We start from the raw sequence: 19,139 nt of genomic DNA on the forward strand, positions 1-19,139 counted from the left end.
TAAAGTAAGAAGTGTTTCACACACTGCAGATAATACCAGCTGATAACAGGTGGGAAGAGTCCTGTACGTTCTCGTTATACACTATAATTAGACTGATTATAATAATTAGCACTGACTCTAATTTCCATCTAGTTTTATATTCTGCCTTTAAAAGCATCCGAATATTCTACTGTTTTTTATTCTTTTAATTGGGTTTCAAAATAGTGTTCTACTATGCAAAAAAGCCACTTTGCAGAAAATGAGCATTTATCAATTCTGATTCCAGCTTGACGTGTCCATTAAACACAGCTGCCTAATTGAAGAACGGAAAAGTAGGTCTACGTGGAACCTTTCACCTCTTACTGTAAAGTCAAATGCAATGCAATTTACATGCAATTAATATCTGAAGTATTGTTAACCACGTAGCTTCCGGCGGACGGTCCCGTCGTGTAAATTTTTCCATCTGTCTGGGGGTAATAACGATCGGGAAGGATGTATGTCAAAATGAGACGGAACTCACGACTACAATGAAGTTTGACATGTTAGACTGACTTATAGGCTGGCTGCTATGTAGGATATGTAAATGTTTCTTTTACATTGATTTACTGTCTTCAGATAGACAGATAAAAGTCTATTGTCATATGTGGAAAAAATTTCAGAATACCAGAAATTTACATAATGAAAAATTGAGTGACACGGGCTTTGCGCCTAATATAAAAAGACCTGCATAACATTAAATCAGGTTCATTTATTTAAAAGGCATACTACAGTTGGATAAAAATCTCTGAGTTTAGCTGCTTATGCCCTAATTTCATAGTATTTATGCATTGATGGCAATGATTCCAAGAAAACCATGTGATCGGAGTATCAATTCCCATCAACCCATTTTCTTAAACTGTACACTGTACAAGATTACCCGCATCGGTGCCAATATATACATCTATATTACTTTCTGAAACCAGTTCATTTGAAAGAAAAGAATTTTCAGCAGAGTACCCCTTTAACCACTCAGTCTAAGACTATGCTCACATACACGTGTTACTAGAACAGTCACTTTATTCCATTCCTTATTAATAGGTGCCAGCTGCCTTTAGATTTCTGCACCATTCTCTGTATCTCCTTTTTTTTGAGATTCCTAATGGCGACCATGTGGATCCCTGCAACGGTACACGGCTCTGATGTCGGTCATGTACTGATGCAAGAATCCACATGGTCGCCATCAGGATTCTCAAAGAAAGAGACCAGAGGATGGTTAAGTACACTGATTAAGAAGATGCTGAACAGTGTGAGGCCATGTTCACACAATGTAAGTTCCGTATTAATCACGGCCGTTGTTGCAACAATTGGTATGGAACTTACATTGTGCTGCAGGCCGGGGGAATCCCAGCCGGAGTGTATACACATGGTATACACTCCAGCCGGGATCCCTAGCAGCGCCGTAGAAAGCTGACAATGAATAGCGGCTGCAGAAAACCCTTTCAGTTCACACAATGGAACGAGCGGCTCCAGCCGCGAACTCCATAGTGTGCAGTGGGGAGTTCTGATGCGGGCGGGCTGGCACGGATGCGCCCGCATCAGAACTCAGCAGCGCAAAAGATCATCCAGCCAGTACTGCAGTACCGGCCGGGATGATCTTTTCTGAGACTGTCCATTCCCTAACCCAACCGGTCTCATACTAAGGGCCCTATTCCACCGGACGATTATCGTTCAGATTATCGTTAAATTGTTCGAATCTAAACGATAATCGTTAGGTTGGAATGCAATTAACGATTAACGACCGAACGAGAAATCGTTGATTGCTTTATAAGACCTGGACCTATTTTTATCGTTGCTCGTTCACAAAACGTTCGCAAATCGTTCGCATTGAATAAGAAATCGTTCTGTCGTTTGCAATAGATACGAACACAATAGCGAATAAATAGCGAAGAAAAACGATCGCAATTATGATCATAAGTAACGATTATCGTTCCATGGAAATGAGTGAACGCATCAGGTCTTTCGCAATAGCGGTTGTTTCAGATCGTTAATAGTTAACGATTATGCAAACGATAATCGTAGGGTGGAATAGGGCCCTAAATGTGAACATAGCCCCACTCACTAAAAGGGAACTGTCAGTGAATGTGAATTATATATCCAGTAAGCACGGCAAACCAACCTGACCACAGTATGCTAATCCTTCTATGCTCCACTTTCTGCCATCTAAATTCAGTCATCATCTCCTTAGTCTTATTTGCATTCAAGACTTTAAAGTTTTCCTTAAAGCAAAGTTGCTTCCAGAAAATGCATGGTCCAGGTAGGTCAGTGCATTGAACTGCCTGGCTCTTGCCTCTCTGGCACTTCACTGCAACATAAAACATCTGGATTTCATAGTAAACCAATGGAGCCCCTCTCCTACAGCAAAATAGGGAGAGCATTAAAGGGGTTATCCAGTGCTACAAAAACATGGCCACTTTCTTTCAGAGACAACTACTCTTGTCTCCAGTTTAGGTGCCGTTTGAAATTAAGCTTCATTCACTTCAATGAAACTGAGCAGCAAAACCCCGCCCAAGCTGGAGACAAGAGTGGGGCTGTCTCTGGAAGAAAGTGGCCATGTTTTTGTAGTGCTGGATAACCCCTTTAAGTCAAGGAGAGAAACACTCAGCCACGCCCTTCTCCTGGCCCATTCTAGTGATTAGTGGGAGTCTGAATACCCAGGCCATGACCAACCAAAACCTTTTAATACGTTTTTATGACAAACATTTTTAGGCTATGTTCACACAATGTCGAAATGACGGCAGTTTTTTTGGACAATCATTGTTTAACAGCAAATATTGACTGCTGTTTTAAAACAACGGACATTATTTTAGGAATTATTTTAAAATGACGCCGTTATTTGCTGTTAAATGGTGGCCGTCCAATAAAACGGCCATCATCTTGATGGTGTGGGAACATAGCCTGAAAGTGAAAGTGACACTTTAAGGCTATGTTCGCACAGTAGGAAAAAAACGGCCATCATTTAACTGCAAAAAGACGGTTGTCATTTTCCCATTGTGTGAAAATTATGTTTCCAGAGCTGCCGCAAATGCTGTTTTCTTGGTCGCCCGCTGTCCGTCAGTCTCTGCTGCTGTCTTCTTCTTCTTCACAACTTTTGCTGACGCGCTGCTCTGATGACCGCTCAGCATGGACCGCACTATACTGTGCCATGCTGAGCAACTATTTCCAGTCTGAACTGCATGTAGGTGGAGGTTGAGAAAAAGATGACAGAGGTGGCCCTGGCAGCATAAGACATAGAAGTTTATGCCAGACAATCCCTTTTAACAAGACCGAATCACTCAGAAATGTAAAATTTACATTCGCTTTAAATAAGTGCGAATGGTTTAAAATGATTGCTCGTTGTCCTCGTATTTCTATTTTTTTTTTTTACGAATTTGTGGACGTTACGGATGTTTCAGCTGCAAAAATTAAGGATTCGGAAAAATATGCTTCCATAGACTTCTATAGGACAATCTCAGTCACAATTATGGTCCGCATTACGGATCTGCAAATCTAAGGACAGTGTGAACAGCCTAATAGAAATCAATCAATGCCCGTACTTGCGGATCAGCAATGACGGCCAAACTTGCGGATTCTATTGTGTCAAATCATTCTTTGTTCACGGCAACAGCATTAGATTGAATACGCCAATGTCCAAAGAGTGTAATGTTCTAGAATAAATTATTTCAAATTACAAGATGATTGATAGATTTTATAAACAGTATTTTAATATTAAAAATGATCGATAATGTAAGAAAATATGCAAATAGTAAACATATTTCTATAATATATTCTGGTAAACTCTGATTTTTCAAGAGGTCTACTTGATGTAAGTAAAGGGAAAATATGCAATTTTGGATTTGCCTGTAAAAACTACTGATGCGTTGTTAAGTCTGTCTGAATTACTGTGCACATGTTCAGCTGAATGCTAATAAAAATATACATGCAGCTTGAAGAAAGCCTATGAAATTGTGATTAGTGTTTATTCTTTGCTACGTCTGAAGCTTACGGATGCTGCAGCAGGTGAAGGCGAATTGGTTTCAGCTTGATTAGGATGAAAGAATATCTCTATAAGAAGCCTCTTCGTCTGGCTGGGTGTATGTGGATAATTTAGTATAATGTTCCAGGTGTTTGAAGAGCTGACGGTGCATGGCAGATAAGCTTGCATGGAGATGAGCATTATGGGAAGCAGAAGTGGCAGGTGTGAAGAAAAAGCAGACAACTGATCCATTGACCTGGGTGTCAGTACCGTTAACCCTTTTCACTCATACCATTAGAATATAATGCTGTCTATCACAGAACCACTGGTATGGTACATATAAAAAAAAAAAAAAAAGTTCCTTCAGGAATTCCTGAAGAGAGAATTTCTGTATAAAAATTAGAAGAAGATGGAATAGTCCTAATATTCCGGACTTTGTAACATGATAGCAGATTGGACAGTAGAGGTATGTTTAGAGAGGCTGTTAGGATCGGCCGTCACGCTCGGCTCCCCGCACTTCTGCTCCCAACGGCGTCCCTGGCAACTGGCTCGGACAGTTTTAGGGAGCGTGCTGGCGGCATCCCTGACGACTGGCCGGTTGCTAAGGGCGCTGCAGCAGCGTCCTTTGATCTTACCATTTCACTACCTCCGGCCGAGCAGCACAGGTGCCCGCTGTTATAAATAATTGATTGTGCCAGCCTCCCGATTTTTGGCTTGACTTTTGACTATTCTCCCGACTATCGATTTTGTACCGCACTGACCGATTGTTACAGACCCAGCTTGATCACTTTGACTTTATTGTGTTTGTTTGTTCTGTCTTTCTTCTGACTCTGCATTGCCCTCATCAAGGTTAGGGACCATCGCCCAGGTATCCGCTGCCGCTGAGGACAGATTGTGGTAAGCAGACAGGGACAGCGGGGCGGGTGCCAGTACAGGGCATTATAGAAATGCAGTATTGTTTTAGAACTTGGTTATACACCTCCTAACAAGAAATGTGTTCAAAGACACTGCAATTATGACTTTCCATAGAAATAGGGAAGATCAGAACCCCTACTGGTGCTGGGAAACATGAAGGCTCAAGGATGGACAGATGTCGTTGAATCTATCAGATATGCAACAGACTACAGGTATAAGGTCTAGAGAATGAAAAGAGATCCAGACGGAAGGGAAGAAGGAAGGAAGGGACAATTATTATTTACTCTTGCACAGAAGTTTACACCTGCTCCAGAGCATACACCATGATAACTTTGGGGTGTTAGGCGCATCCTTCACTCTACCTTGATGCCCAACTCCTGTCTGCCCATGAGGCAAAAAGGACTTTTTGCAGCCATACACACAAAAACACAAAAAAACGCAACAGTTCACCACTATCAGCAAGATACAGAACCAACACAGATATGAAAATCGCTAAAAGCAGCCCCCCAACTGCTAAAAATCCTGCAGGATCCACATCTAATACTGGCAAAAATAATAACCACCTGGGTGGGGTGGGTGGATTGCACAGCTAAGTAGAGGCAGCCCCTACCCCATCTTGAATATAGGCAAAAAGACAAATTTGGTCAGATCTCTTTACGCCACATAAAAGGTAAGGATCTGATCCTTTCCCATGGCGTATGCCAGAGGCGCATTCATTTATTTATTTTTTATAATTTTCTCCCTATATGTCTATACATCTACATTATAGCTATATGTATACCCAGCCAGACCATTGTTTCAAAGCTGAGTGTTGGTCAGTAACCTAGACAATGAGCTGTCAACAATGGGAGAAAAAAAGCAGCAAATCTAGAGAAGGAAAGTTTATTAAATGAATGTATTTGCAAAAATATTAAACTTGTCTTGTCCTTAAAGTTTAAGTATAGTTGAGAAGAGAATACACCTCTAGCCCCTTCTCAATCCATGATGTACAGTTATGGCACGGGTTGGCTTAGGTAATATGACACAGGAACCAGCCCACGTCATTCCAGCAGGTACTGGCTATGACCAACATCGGAGATTGCTCTGATACCAGTGATTTAACTTTTTAGATGCCACTATCAATAGTAATCATGCTATCGAAACGGTTTTTAATGGCTGTCGTTGGTGGTGAAGTGGCCCTATTGACACCCCTGCAATGTAATCCTGGGGGGCTGACGGCTGATCTGCTAATAGAGTCTGCCTGTGGCTGACTTTACTAGCATAGTGCCAATCTAATAGATCAAGGCAATGCATACGCTATGGGTATTAGAACGTGAAAAGGGTGGGAAATATGTGGGAAAGGGTTAACATTACCAATTTTTATAATTTTTTGGTTCATTTTTGTGATATCGAAACAATGTCCTTTCAAAACACACTAGTAGAACCATTCAGCCTAAAGAGTTAAGACAGAGAACGATAACTTGAGGTCACAATTGTATATGAAGAGTCAAAGATTCTATTTTTTTTAAAAATAAAAACAGCTAGGAATCTCAGTATCTCTCTCAAATTGACAATATATAGAGTAAATTGTCCCCCAGCAGGGAGGAAAGCTTTGACTGGAATTCTCGATACCCATGTGAAGAAGAGAAGAACAAAAGAGGAAAGATGTGTGTGAGAAAAAAAAGAAGGGAATAAAAGAGCCTTGAAGAGGAAAGAACAGATTATGCAACAATTCCTATGGAGTGCCATATAAGTGAATACCCTAGCTGGCCAGGACAGAGTTATTTATTGACTAACACCTCGGGTAATTACTAGTCAGTGTCCCTATCTACATGAAAGATGTATCAAGCATGAATAATGATAAATGATATCCTGAAAGCAAACTATATACGCATGGAAAAAAAAAATTCTTGCCCTTTAATAAATCTCAAAATAATGACCGATAGAAAAACATCTCCCTAAAGAGAGGCCTTCAAACATGAGACGTTTGTACCATCTTAGGGGTGATAATACGTGTAGGATTTCCCCCCATTCTCAACACTATCATGTTGAATAGATGGTGATTAGAGATGAGCAGCAGCTGCAGCAGCCAGAAGCAAACGAAGCAAACGAGTGCCGATCTCATCGATCTATGCTCCATATCTATGCAGCATAGATCTGAATGAGAGATCAGTGTACTTATACTAGAAGTCCCCAATGTAAAAGTTAAAAAATAAAGTGTTGTTATTAATAAAAAAAAAGCCCCCTCCCCTAATAAAAGTCAGAATCACCCCCCTTTTCTAATTTTATAAATAAAAATAAATAAATAAACATGTTTGGTATTGCCGCGTGTGTAATCACCCAAAATATAAATTTATCACATTCTTGATCTCGTACGGTAAATGGCGTAAGCGCAAAAAAATCCCAAAGTGCAAAATTGCGCATTTTTGGTCGCATCAAATCCAGAAAAATAGTAATAAAAAGCGATCAAAAAGTCGCATATGCGCAATCAAGGTACCAATAGAAAGAACACATCATGGCGCAAAAATTGACACCTCACACAGCCCAATAGACCAAAGGATAAAAGCGCTATAAGCCTGGGAATGGAGCGATTTTAAGGAACATATATTTGTTAACAATGGTTTGAATTTTTTACAGGCCATCAGATAAAAGAAAAGTTATACATGTTACATATCGTTTTAATCGTAACGACTTGAGGAACATATAAAAAATGTCAGTTTTTCCATAGGACACACGGTGTAAAAACGAAGCCCCCCCCCAAAGAAAAAGAATTGTGTTTTTTTTTTCAATTTCACTGCGCATATAATTTTTTTTCTGATTTCGCAGCATATTTTATGCAAAAATTCAGCCTGTCATTGCAAAGTACAATTAGTGACGCAAAAAAGTAAGGGCTCATGTGGGTCTGTAGGTGTAAAAATGCAAGTGCTATGGCCTTTTAAGCAAGTAGGAAAACGCAAAAACGAAAATTAGCCCGGTCCTGAAGGGGTTAAAGGGGTTGTCCAGCAAAAATAATTTTCTTTCAAATCAACTGGTATCAGAAAGTTATATAGAGTTGTCACTTACTTTATTAAAAAATCTCAAGTCTTCCCATACTTATTAGCTGCTGTATGTCCTGCAGGAAATGTTGCTTTCTTTTCATTCTGACACAGTGCTCTCTGCTGACATCTCTGTCTGAGGCAGGAACTGTCCAGAGCAGGAGAGGTTTTCTATGGGGATTTGCTACTGCTTGAGACAGTTCCTGACACAGACAGAGGTGGCAGCAGAGAGCCCTGTGTCAGACTGAAAAGAAAACATTTTCTGCAGGACATACAGCAGCTAATCAGTACTGGAAGAGATATTTTTTTTTTAAATAGAAGTAAATTACAAATCTATATAATTTCGGTAACCATTTGATTTGAAAGAAAGATTTTCGCTGGATAACCCCTTTAACAGGATAGTAACTTTTGTTTTTATTTTATAACGTATACTGCATTTAGTTTACTTTGCTTAAACATATAATCGCATCCTAGGAAGTTATTTCTTACCTCCCCTTCAACTGAATTTCATGCTTTTAAATAGGTTAGTTCCTTAAAAAATTAATATAGTAAAAGAAAAAACAAATTGTATTTATTACTTTACTACTGAAAAACTTTAAGTTATTTATATTGAGGTCACTTTGGCAAACGTTCGAACAACCCCTTAAAAATATATTCTAAGCCCAATTAAACTCATGATTAAATAAGCCTGTCTCTCTGGCAATAATAACACATGTCCCTTGATTTATGTCAAGTGAATCACTCCCTGGAGTACTATTGCTTTTACCATGCTACTTGCACTATGAATTACGTTTGCAGAGAAATGTTAACTGCAAGCAAATCAACAGGAAACCCTACAGTAATGATAAATTCACCAGTAAGAAAAAGCTAGATTTATGGCTCCTGCATATGGCTGTATTAGGGCTCGGTGAAGGTGTGAGGGCCACATTGGTGGGGTTATCATCCAGATTCTGCCTCCAAGCCACATTAGGGGGACAGACCATCAAACTCTTACCCTTTAAATGCTGCCAACCTATGTCTGATGTAAGAACTAGAACTTGTCTTTTATTGCTACTTTTTATTGCTTTTTATGTGGTGTGGAGAGATTTGGAGCATCTGGCACCTTTAGGCTCAATCTTCCAGGATTACCCACAACAGTTGGCGACGTTCCTTGGTGCTCAGCAGATCCGTTCTCATTCCCAACAGCCCTCGGTCCCTCCAGAGCGTAGACTCCAGGTGGAGACAGGATCTACAGCAAAATAAAACAACAGAACAATAAAACAAACATGATACAAAATAACAGAAAATATATTTAGCATTAAATTTAGCACTCAGAAATTCGTTTCACAAATTGCATACAAACAAATTTTTATTAAAATAGGCAAACTATAGTAGCTATAATAGAGGGACTATTACAGAGTAGCAATTTTTTTTCAACACCTGTTGCTGTGACAGTTTCAAAATTGGAAAATATCATTTTTTTAAAAAATGTCAATCAGCCTGTCAATCATTCAATTTCCGCCATGGACAGTTTTAGTGGACGTTGGTGGATGAGCGGCGTAATATCAATTTTCTCCCAGCACTGGAGTGGACATTGGTAAATGAGCACTCAGTGAGTTATTAAGATGGACACTGTGATTACTGTGACTTCTTATAATGCACCCAGTGACTTGGTATAATGAACAACAGTCACCCAGTTACTTGGTATACTGGACAATGGCTTCACTGCTCCCACAGAAAAACACCCACAATCCACCCTCTTCTCCTCTCTGTCCCTATCGCTCTGTATTTCTGCAACCTGCTCTCCACTATACACAGCCGACTAGCCGCCTCCAGGAAGCCAATCACCTTATATAGTGGGTGAGTTGCTGACATCACAGTGGGGTTTGCAGCTGATTGGATGGGTGCAAGGGATTATGGATAATCCCTTTCTCCTGCCAAAATACAATACTGTAAGCCAACATGTGCGGCCACCATGCAGGTGCAGATTTGTATCATGATTTACACCTGCTAGTAGGCATGTAGGCATAAATCATGATAAATCTGGTGCGGGAGGAGGCCACTCCTACCTTGCCATGCCCCCCTGCCCGCTCATCAGTCGAGCGGGGGTTATGGCTGGCATACACCACAGAGAAGGCAAAAATCTGTTTCTACTCTCTTGCATAAAATGACTAAAGATTTGCAGTTTTGTATTTCTGTTTAGTGACTGACGATGTAAACATACCCAGGAAATACTTTTTACATAGAAATTTGCTAAGTTTGGGGTTAAAAAAAAAAGTGTACTTACCTGTACTGATCTCCTGCCATCATCACCACAAGGGACAGCATTTCCTGGCTAAAGTCTTGACACAAGGAAGTATCCGATTAGCCAGTAGCTGCAACCAATGACCAACCTAAACCAGTGGTTGGCTGAGCATTTACATCCTTATGCCGAGATCAAGAACAGGAAGAACTGTTCAACAGGACCATACTTCATCGGAACAATAGTGGCAGGGTATTAGGGCAGGTAAGTACATATTATTTTTTGGTTTTACCCAAGGCTGAGTCCATTTCAGTATCTGTGATAGGAGAATTGCTTCCTACAATGTAAAGAATAGCTAATTTAGGAAAAGGGGCTAACATGCCTATGCACAAAATATATTTGGATTATTCAGTGGTACTGACATTAGAATGACTGTCATGACTTCCAGATGGTGCACCTGCCTAATTGTAAAGCAATATGAAAGCAGGGGATGTGTCACAGCCAAACTAGGCAAATTCTCCATTCTAAAGTCTGAGAAAAATGGTTGAAAAGCACTGTAAAAACTGAGATTTCTGCATTACAAGGTCATTAACATACTTACCTGGATGATAGGATAGCACCCTGTGGTTAGATGACACATATGACACACAATTAGATATAGTATAGCTGGTAAAGTAATTGGATGTGATACTACTCCACTCAAGCTGATATAATGTGCACATTAGAGTGTTCGTACAATGAGGATAATTTAGACAAGTTAATCTATCTGTCTATTTGTAGCATATATTAAAAAATTAAATAAGTGATCCAATTTGCGGCTATTGACAGCTCTACATCTTGCATACACTTGATTTCACACAACAGACTTAATGCTGTTAGTTTGAGCAGGGGATTGGAGACTTACTGCTACACTACTATGTCCTAAAGGTATAGGAACTTACTTTTCCCAACTCCTGCACCATGTCCGTCCTTTGCTATGTGTTCCCTGTTGTCAGAAGTGCGCCTGTCCCTGCAATAGATGGGATATTGGCCTAGCAAGAGGCTGAAACGCTTGTTCTCCTGTGGGCCAGTCCAAGCCTGCTTCCAGGAGTCCTACAGTATGTTCAATAACTTTTATTTACTACAATCATTGTCCATGGGAAATACTAAACTTAAAAGGTCACATATAGCTCCACTCCATTCTCCCATGTCCTTAAAGTGTCCCTGTTGTTACAACTTTTAAAATCTAAATCAACAGTAGATATGATATAAAGCAAGTTTGCAATTTACATTCAATATTTTTTTGTTGTTATCATGCTGTAAAACAAAGCTGAACTTACCAGAAATCCAGGTCCATTCTCCTGAAGGCAGATTTTCTGGTTAAAAAAAAACAGACTAAACACAGAAATTTCGGCGAGTACAGAGAGTCATGGCTCAATGTGTCCGACAATCACATGACTGCCTTCTCTCTGTGAGCGCTCAGATGGCCTGGGACTTCCTGTTTTCTGACTGCTTTCTGTTTTTTAAGAAAAAAAGAGTGAGAAAACAGGAAGTTCCGTGTTTTCCATGATAACAAAATAATAATAATAATAATAATAATAATAATAATAATAATAATAATAATAATAATAATAATAATAAATGTAAATTACAAACTTGCTTTATATCACATCTACTGCTGATTTAGATTTTGAAAGTTATAACGACAGTGACATGCAAGCTGCACAGTAGCTCTATATGGTAGTGCTGGGATCCATATCAGCACAATGGTGCTGATTGGTTCCCTTTAAATGATCTAGCCTTGTTTCATCACTGCTCTTTATATATGTATTGGCTTGGATACTGGCTGGCTAATTGGGTTATGCAGGTTTATTTATATACCCCTTTCCAACACAGATGGTCTTGTGGACAAGATTAGCGCCATGTAATTGTGTCATTCTTTCCATTCCATTTAGATTTATCTTGATCTTTTTTCTTTTTCTCAGTTTTGTTTTTATTAAGCGTCATTTGTTTGTTACCTTCTCTACCATCTTGGTTTAGAGCAGGGTTGGGGAACCTTGGCTCTAAAGCTGTTGCAAAACTATAATTCCCATAATGCCTGGACAGCCAAAGCTTTAGCTTTGGCTTTCCAGGCATGATGGCAATTGTGGTTTTGCAACAGCTGGAGAGCCAAAGGTTCCCCATCCCTGGTTTAGAGCATGAAGCCCAGTAGAACACCACTGTACATTACAATAAGGCCATGTTCACACAACGATTTTTAACGGCAGCTATTTGATACTTGATTTGAAGAGAACCCCCCAATACTTACCCCCTCCTACCGGTCCTGCTCCCTCTGCTGCCCACATTGTTTAACGTACTTTGCCAGCTTCCATTGCAGTGACAGTCATTGGTACATCATTTAAAGTCAATGGACCACCAGTACATTACTTTTCTGATATTTACATGGATGGAGCGGTGCCGGCCCGGTTCCCACGTACTGCGCCATTCTATTCTCAAGCAATGGACGCGGGATGAAGCACTGGAGGCGGGCCAGCCCATCCCCAGTGGGAGGAAACCCCTGCCCCTCTATGACGCTGCTCCATTCATTCTAATGGAGCCATGTCATGGACGGGAACCAGGTCGGCGCTGCTCTATCCATGTAAATATCAGAAAAGCGATGTACCGGTGGTACATTCATTTTAAGTTTAGGTTAAATGGTGGCCGCATTCAACACCCTTTTGGGTATGGCTATTTTTAAAGGTCCATTCAATTTTATTGAAAAGTTGGTGTAAGGACAGCCCCCCAAAAAATCTGTGTGTGAACAACCTCTCAAAAGAAAAAAAGTATATGCACAAAAAAATGGTAGCACATCACAAAAATCTTTATTGTAACACTGACATACTGTAGATACAAAAATACCACATAAATATATGAATGGACAGGAGTAATAAAATTTTACTCCTCCTGTCCATTCATATATTTATGTGGTATTTTTGTATCTATGTCAGTGTTACAATAAAGATTTTTGTGATGTGCTACCATTTTTTTGTGCATATGCTTTTTTTCTTTTGAGAGGATGATGTACTACTTATATGCATTGGTTTAGCACTCCATGATTATTAGTGGTGCCCACTAGCTTTATATATATATAACAACTAAATAACGACTGCCAATAAATATCCTGAACAATAATTTGATGGCCATTGCGAACAACGGCTGCTGTGCTGCATTGTGTAAATAACTCCCGTTGTTTCCATAGACTTCAATGGAAATCATTGGAGACTGAAAATAACAGCCATTCACACAGTGTGTGAACATAGCCTAAAACTTAATCCATGTTCTTCGAAGGTCGCTACATACTAAACTAATTTCTCGGCTACTTATTTCACAGAGAGCTGGCGTTGACTTTGATGACAAGCGGCGCTGATAAACTGTTATGACAGTCTCTCAGACTAATGGCCGAACGGACTAGGCCCTGGAGAACGAAGGCAGTAGAAGACCTTGGCTGAAGAAGGACTAAATTGTGAGCCTTGTCAGTGTTTGTGTGCTGGATAAAAAGCGTCCAGGCATTTCTAATGAGAGGTTAACTATGTCCCTGAAGTAATTACAACCCCCATTGACGAGGTAGTTAGTAATTAGAGGATTAGGCCTAATGAGCCTTACCTGAAAAGGTTGTCATGGTGACAGTTCCAGATTATGTCAGTCTGACTTTTACTATTTACAGAGAACAGAAAGCTTTTTTCCATATTCTTTTCAAACTCTTCGTTTTATTTTCCGGAGAGCACAAGTGTTTAGTAATACTACTAATAAACATTTCCAATTTCCATGGTAATGTAATATGTTGGAAAGGTTTGTGCAATCATTATCCGGTGTTACTCAGGGGGATCTCACCACAGGAAATAAACAAAGGCAAGTGACATAGTTTAGACTTATTGTAGTCATGGTGAGAATAGGTGTGAGGCATGGAGAAGTGGGAATAAAGGCTAGAAAGTGGCGAACAGCTGTTGCCACAGTGCCGTTCACCTTTCTTTAGTAATGTCTTCCCGGTCAGAGTAATTGCTCATTAACCATCTCTGATTTCGGTATATGGTGCCGGGGTAAAGACAAGTACCTATTGTATTAGGGGATTGCAGGGAGGGGGATGCTAAGTGAGTACAACATGCTGAGGAAGCTACTCCCACACTTGCAACTCACCGGCTGCAACATTTTGCCAGATAGGGTATGTTCACACTGAGGAATCCATGCGGAGAAGTTCCAGTGGATTCCTTCGCTTGCCACCCCTCACGGACGTTATTGTCGGGCGGATTCTGCCGTCCGTCTGAAGAATTAACCTGTTCGTTCATTAGTTGGATGGTGGAATCCACCCGACCATAGAATGGAGTTCATGGCTCGGGCTGAGATGCGCGCTGCCATGAGCAGTGGCAAGCGACAGAATCTGCCGGAATTTCTCTGTGCGGATTCCTCAGTCTAAACAGACCCTAAGGCTGGGATCACATTACATTTTTTTATATGTTTTTGCAAAAAACGGATTAAGAACGGATGCATTTGTGTGTATCCCTTTTGATACGTTTTTTCCATTGACTTCCATTATAAAAAAAAGGGATCAAAAAGCATTCTTTTTTTAATGTACACACAAATAAGGTCAGCTACATTTTTGTGTACATTATGCATGCATACGGATGCATTTGCGCCCACTATTTTGCAAACACAGATGAAAAAAACATAATCATACCACCACAGGCAAGAGTATTGTTTCCTTCTGAAAAAACTTAGTACTGTGACCCACTTTTACTTCGGGAGCATAGCGGGGGAAGTCAGCCATCTCATGATATAGATGGACGCTAATAAAAATCATGATCATAATTAAGGAGACGGACGCCTCCCCCAATATGTTCCTGAAGTGGTAACATAGCCTTAAAGGGGTTCTCCAATTAAAACCTACCTGTCCCATTTTTACAGGATAGGCGACAAGTAAGAGATCACAGGGGTTCGACCTCTGATCTCCAGATGGAACACTCCCCCCCCCCCCCCTTCTGGCTCCCTTTGGTTAGAATACACCTGCGGGTTGACACGTGACCCATGGCTCTATTAATTCTCTAAGGAGCCACCAGAGTACAGCACTCGGCTCTTTCCGGTGGTTCAATAAGGAATGAATAGAGCTGTGGATCACTTGCGGATCCACCACTGTATTCAAAACAAAGAAGCCGGGGGCTGATCTGGAGATTGCCAAGGGGTACAGAGGTAGGACCCCCCACAACCTCTGACTCGTCCCCTACCCTGTGCATAGGGTACAAGCAAGTTTTAATAGGAGAACCCCTTTAAGATGTTGGTAGCAAGAGTGTTCTTGATGTCAAAGCTATCAAGTACAATGGCAGGAATCACTCCACTGGCCATGTATAAGAGAATCCTGGCATTAGACTTGAGCTAATGAACTTGTGTGACCACTGGCACTGGATATGTTAGGTGAACATTCTAAGAATTCTGAGGGGGAATCAAGAGACCACTATGGGATGCCATAAAAAGGATGTAGCCAGGGTATCTAGATACAAGGGCATTTTAGAGAGTTCAAAGGCAAAAAAAAAACAAAAAGTAGGAGACCACACTATCCGTGAGAAACCACCCTTCTGGATGACAATGCATTGGTTCTGCTGTCACTTGCTTTTGGGTAATAACAATATCTGTTGGCAATAGCCCTAATAAAGGGATTAGATAGGATATTGATTGCTTCTTTTGGGATGGCATTTATATTTTAGCAAACTGCAATTATGCCTAAGATGTGATGATTATAGTTTCCAGCATTGTATCACTGATTACTGGAATCATATCATAACTGCAGAAGAACATTCATTTTTAATCAAATGTGTAATGCTCAATTGCAAGTATAAAGTTCTTTCCGTTTCATGTAAATAAAGCATAATCACTGCTAATAATTATATCCTTTACTAAAATAATAGATAAACAGGACGAGGACGTCACCAGCAAGCAGTAGGCAGCCAAGAATACATCACCGTAATTGGGAATGAGGGTTATCCTATATACAATAGTCATTTAAAAATGTTACAGTGGGTTGTAAGTAGGGATGAGAGGATCACTCGGAGGTTCGTTTTACACTACGTATATTTCAGTCAGTATATTTCAGTCAGTATTGTGGTCCTCATATTGCAACCAAAACCAGGAGTGGATTAAAAACACAGAAAGGATCTGTTCACACAATGTTGAACTTGAGTGGATGGCCGCCATTTAATGGCAAATATTTGCTGTTATTTTAAAACAACGGCTGTTATATTGAAATAATGGCCGTTATTTACTGTTATATAGCGGCCATCCACTCAATTTCAATATTGTGTGAACAGAGCCTTTCTGTGTTTTTAATCCACTCCTGGTTTTGGTTGCAATACTGACTGAAATATACTGACTGAAATATACATATACTGACTGAAATATACGTAGTGTGAACGTAGCCTGATGTTAGTTTTTTTTTCCTAATCTGTGTATACTTTATTTATTTATTTATTTTGATTTTTTTGTTCATTGTTACTGTATGTTGGCAGTCATACTGCCTGAGGCCTCTGCACAGCATTTAGTGATATGCTTTACAGCAGCCTTGTGGGTATAGGAAACAAGGAGGAGTCTCTATTGGTTTTTAGGAAAAATTATTTTTAGACATGTTCTATGACCTATGCAGAGGCCATTATGTATGAAGTGTGTCTGTGTGTGGTGGGGGGGGGACCTCTGACCATCACCTATTGTGAATGGCTTGATCCCATCCAATCTTAATTTCTTGTAATCCTATATAGAGAGGGGTCACACATAGACATATAGAGAGGGGTCACACAGAGATATATAGAGAGGTCACACATAGTGATATAAAGGGGTCCCACATAGTGATATAGAGGGGTCACACACAGTGATATAGAGGGGTCACACATAGTGATATAGAGAGAGGTCACACATAGTGATATAGAGATAGGTCACACATAGTGTTATAGAGAGAGGTCACACACAGTGATATAGAGGGGTCACACATAGTGATATAGAGAGGTCACACATAGTGATATAGAGAGGTCACACATAGTGATATAGAGAGGTCACACATAGTGAAATAGAGAGAGGTTACACATAGTGATATAGAGGGGGGTCACACATAGTGATAAAGAGAGGGGTCACACAGAGATATATAGAGAGGTCACACATAGTGATATAAAGGGGTCACACATAGTGATATAGAGGGGTCACACACAGTGATATAGAGGGGTCACACATAGTGATATAGAGAGAGGTTTCACATAGTGATATAGAGGGGTCACACACAGTGATATAGAGAGGTCACACATAGTGAAATAGAGAGAGGTTACACATAGTGATATAGAGGGGTCACACATAGTGATATAGAGAGGGGTCACACATAGTGATATAGAGGGGTCACACAAAGTGATATAGAGAGGGGTCACACATAGTGATATAGAGAGGTCACACATAGTGATATAGAGAGGTCACACATGGGGATAGAGAGGGCTCACATCTTAATGCCAGCTGTTCTCCAACGAAAAGGTTAGAGAAAGAAGTCCGGAGAAAATAAGAATTTGAAAGCAGTCAGTAGGGATCATTATAAACAAGCACTACCTACTCCTCCACGTACGTCAGCAATGCCGCATCACAGGCACCAGGATCCCTGCCGGAACTCTTTTCCCCTCGAGCTCCGATGTCATCATGACATCATTGACTCTAGTGGCGTCCCGTCTAGTTACTGAGCAATCCATGATCGTGACATCACTGGAGCAGGAAATCCCCAAGCCTGGCGGGGTTTCTGGGGTGGTCTGAACCTGGAAGCACTGCAATACCAGGCCAATGCCTGGAGATAGGGAGCAAGCTCTTGTTCCATCTGCCTGTTCTAAAGATCCATTTAATATATGGTCCCCAGATAGGGGACGTATCAGATATTAAACTGATAAGAACCGATACTACACTTAAACTTAGCCAAAAGGCTGAGAAGCGATGCGCCTGTTTTTTTATGATCCCCCCTGCCTGCTTGAAAATTTTCACCCTTTAACCCTGTCCATGGGGTAAATCACGGCACCACCACCAGGAAACCAGATTTTATATGAAGATTACTTTTATACAACCTTGGTGGTCTTTTTGGAAAGTTTTTACTGTATGTTTTTTTTTACTTTGAATAATAATATTATTAATAATAAAATTTTTGTAAATTTAGAAAAACACCGTAAAATCCTCGCTTGTGTTCCACATTGCTAACCAGTATAAAATATAAGCAAAACAAAACAAAAAAAAAAAGGTTTTCTGAAAAAAATCACTGGTGATGTTTGATGATATTTGAATTAAAGAACGTTTAAAAAATAATTATAGCTTTCCATTAGGCTTTGTCAGTGTGAAATGAACTGAATAAACATAATTATATAAATGTACCAGCCATTTCCACTTACACTACAGCTTTTCTAATGGGCATAGCTGCGTATGGAAATTATGTCATGGAACATTATATGTTTATATTGTATATAGTATATTATATACTTGATTGCTATTGTCTATCTATGAACAACATGTAACCACAGGATACATGATAAATGTTCAATCACTGCTGGCTTACCTCTTAGACGCCCACTGATTATGAAAATGGGGTATTGTGTCCAACATCTGAAAAGAGAGGCAGGTATGTAAAGGACAAATGTCATGGGTGGAGGTCCACTAGTACAGAGTAACTAGGAAACATACAGGCACTGATCGGCACAGGGTCACACCACCGCTCCAACAATAAAGTCGTAGTAACAGTTAAAACAGATTTTATTTGCACGACACGTTTCGAGAAGGGGTCCCTTCTTCATCAGGTCCATACACAAGCAAGGACTACAACCCATTTATAAAGGAGAATCTTCTGGAAATTCAATCAAATTGCCCAGGACAGTCTTTTTTAGGTAAAGACTGTAAAATGTGTGTTCTTCACCTCCCCCCACTGTGATCGTCAGGGAGGGCTGGTGTCCACCCGTCTCCACAGTCACCAGCCTCGCTGCTAGGGCAGCTGGTCGGCCAATTCGTGCTGCATGAT

The 19,139-nt window shown here is 40.3% G+C and overlaps 1 long non-coding RNA gene and 1 other non-coding gene across 2 annotated transcripts; both read right to left on the bottom strand.

Annotated features, from left to right (window-relative positions):
- Positions 1 to 9,022: 9,022 nt before the first annotated feature.
- On the bottom strand, positions 9,023 to 13,955 carry LOC138787011 (uncharacterized). Its single transcript, XR_011362278.1, has 3 exons — positions 13,742 to 13,955; positions 10,166 to 10,457; positions 9,023 to 9,127 (listed from the first exon to the last, which is right to left on the bottom strand). It is a non-coding gene; the product is annotated as an uncharacterized lncRNA (long non-coding RNA).
- Positions 13,956 to 17,885: 3,930 nt separating this feature from the next.
- LOC138787653 (U2 spliceosomal RNA) lies at positions 17,886 to 18,075 on the bottom strand. Its single transcript, XR_011362417.1, has one exon. It is a non-coding gene; the product is annotated as a U2 spliceosomal RNA (small nuclear RNA).
- Positions 18,076 to 19,139: the final 1,064 nt, after the last annotated feature.

Source organism: Dendropsophus ebraccatus, chromosome 3, assembly GCF_027789765.1.
Source record: "Dendropsophus ebraccatus isolate aDenEbr1 chromosome 3, aDenEbr1.pat, whole genome shotgun sequence".
Taxonomy (NCBI): domain Eukaryota; kingdom Metazoa; phylum Chordata; class Amphibia; order Anura; family Hylidae; genus Dendropsophus; species Dendropsophus ebraccatus.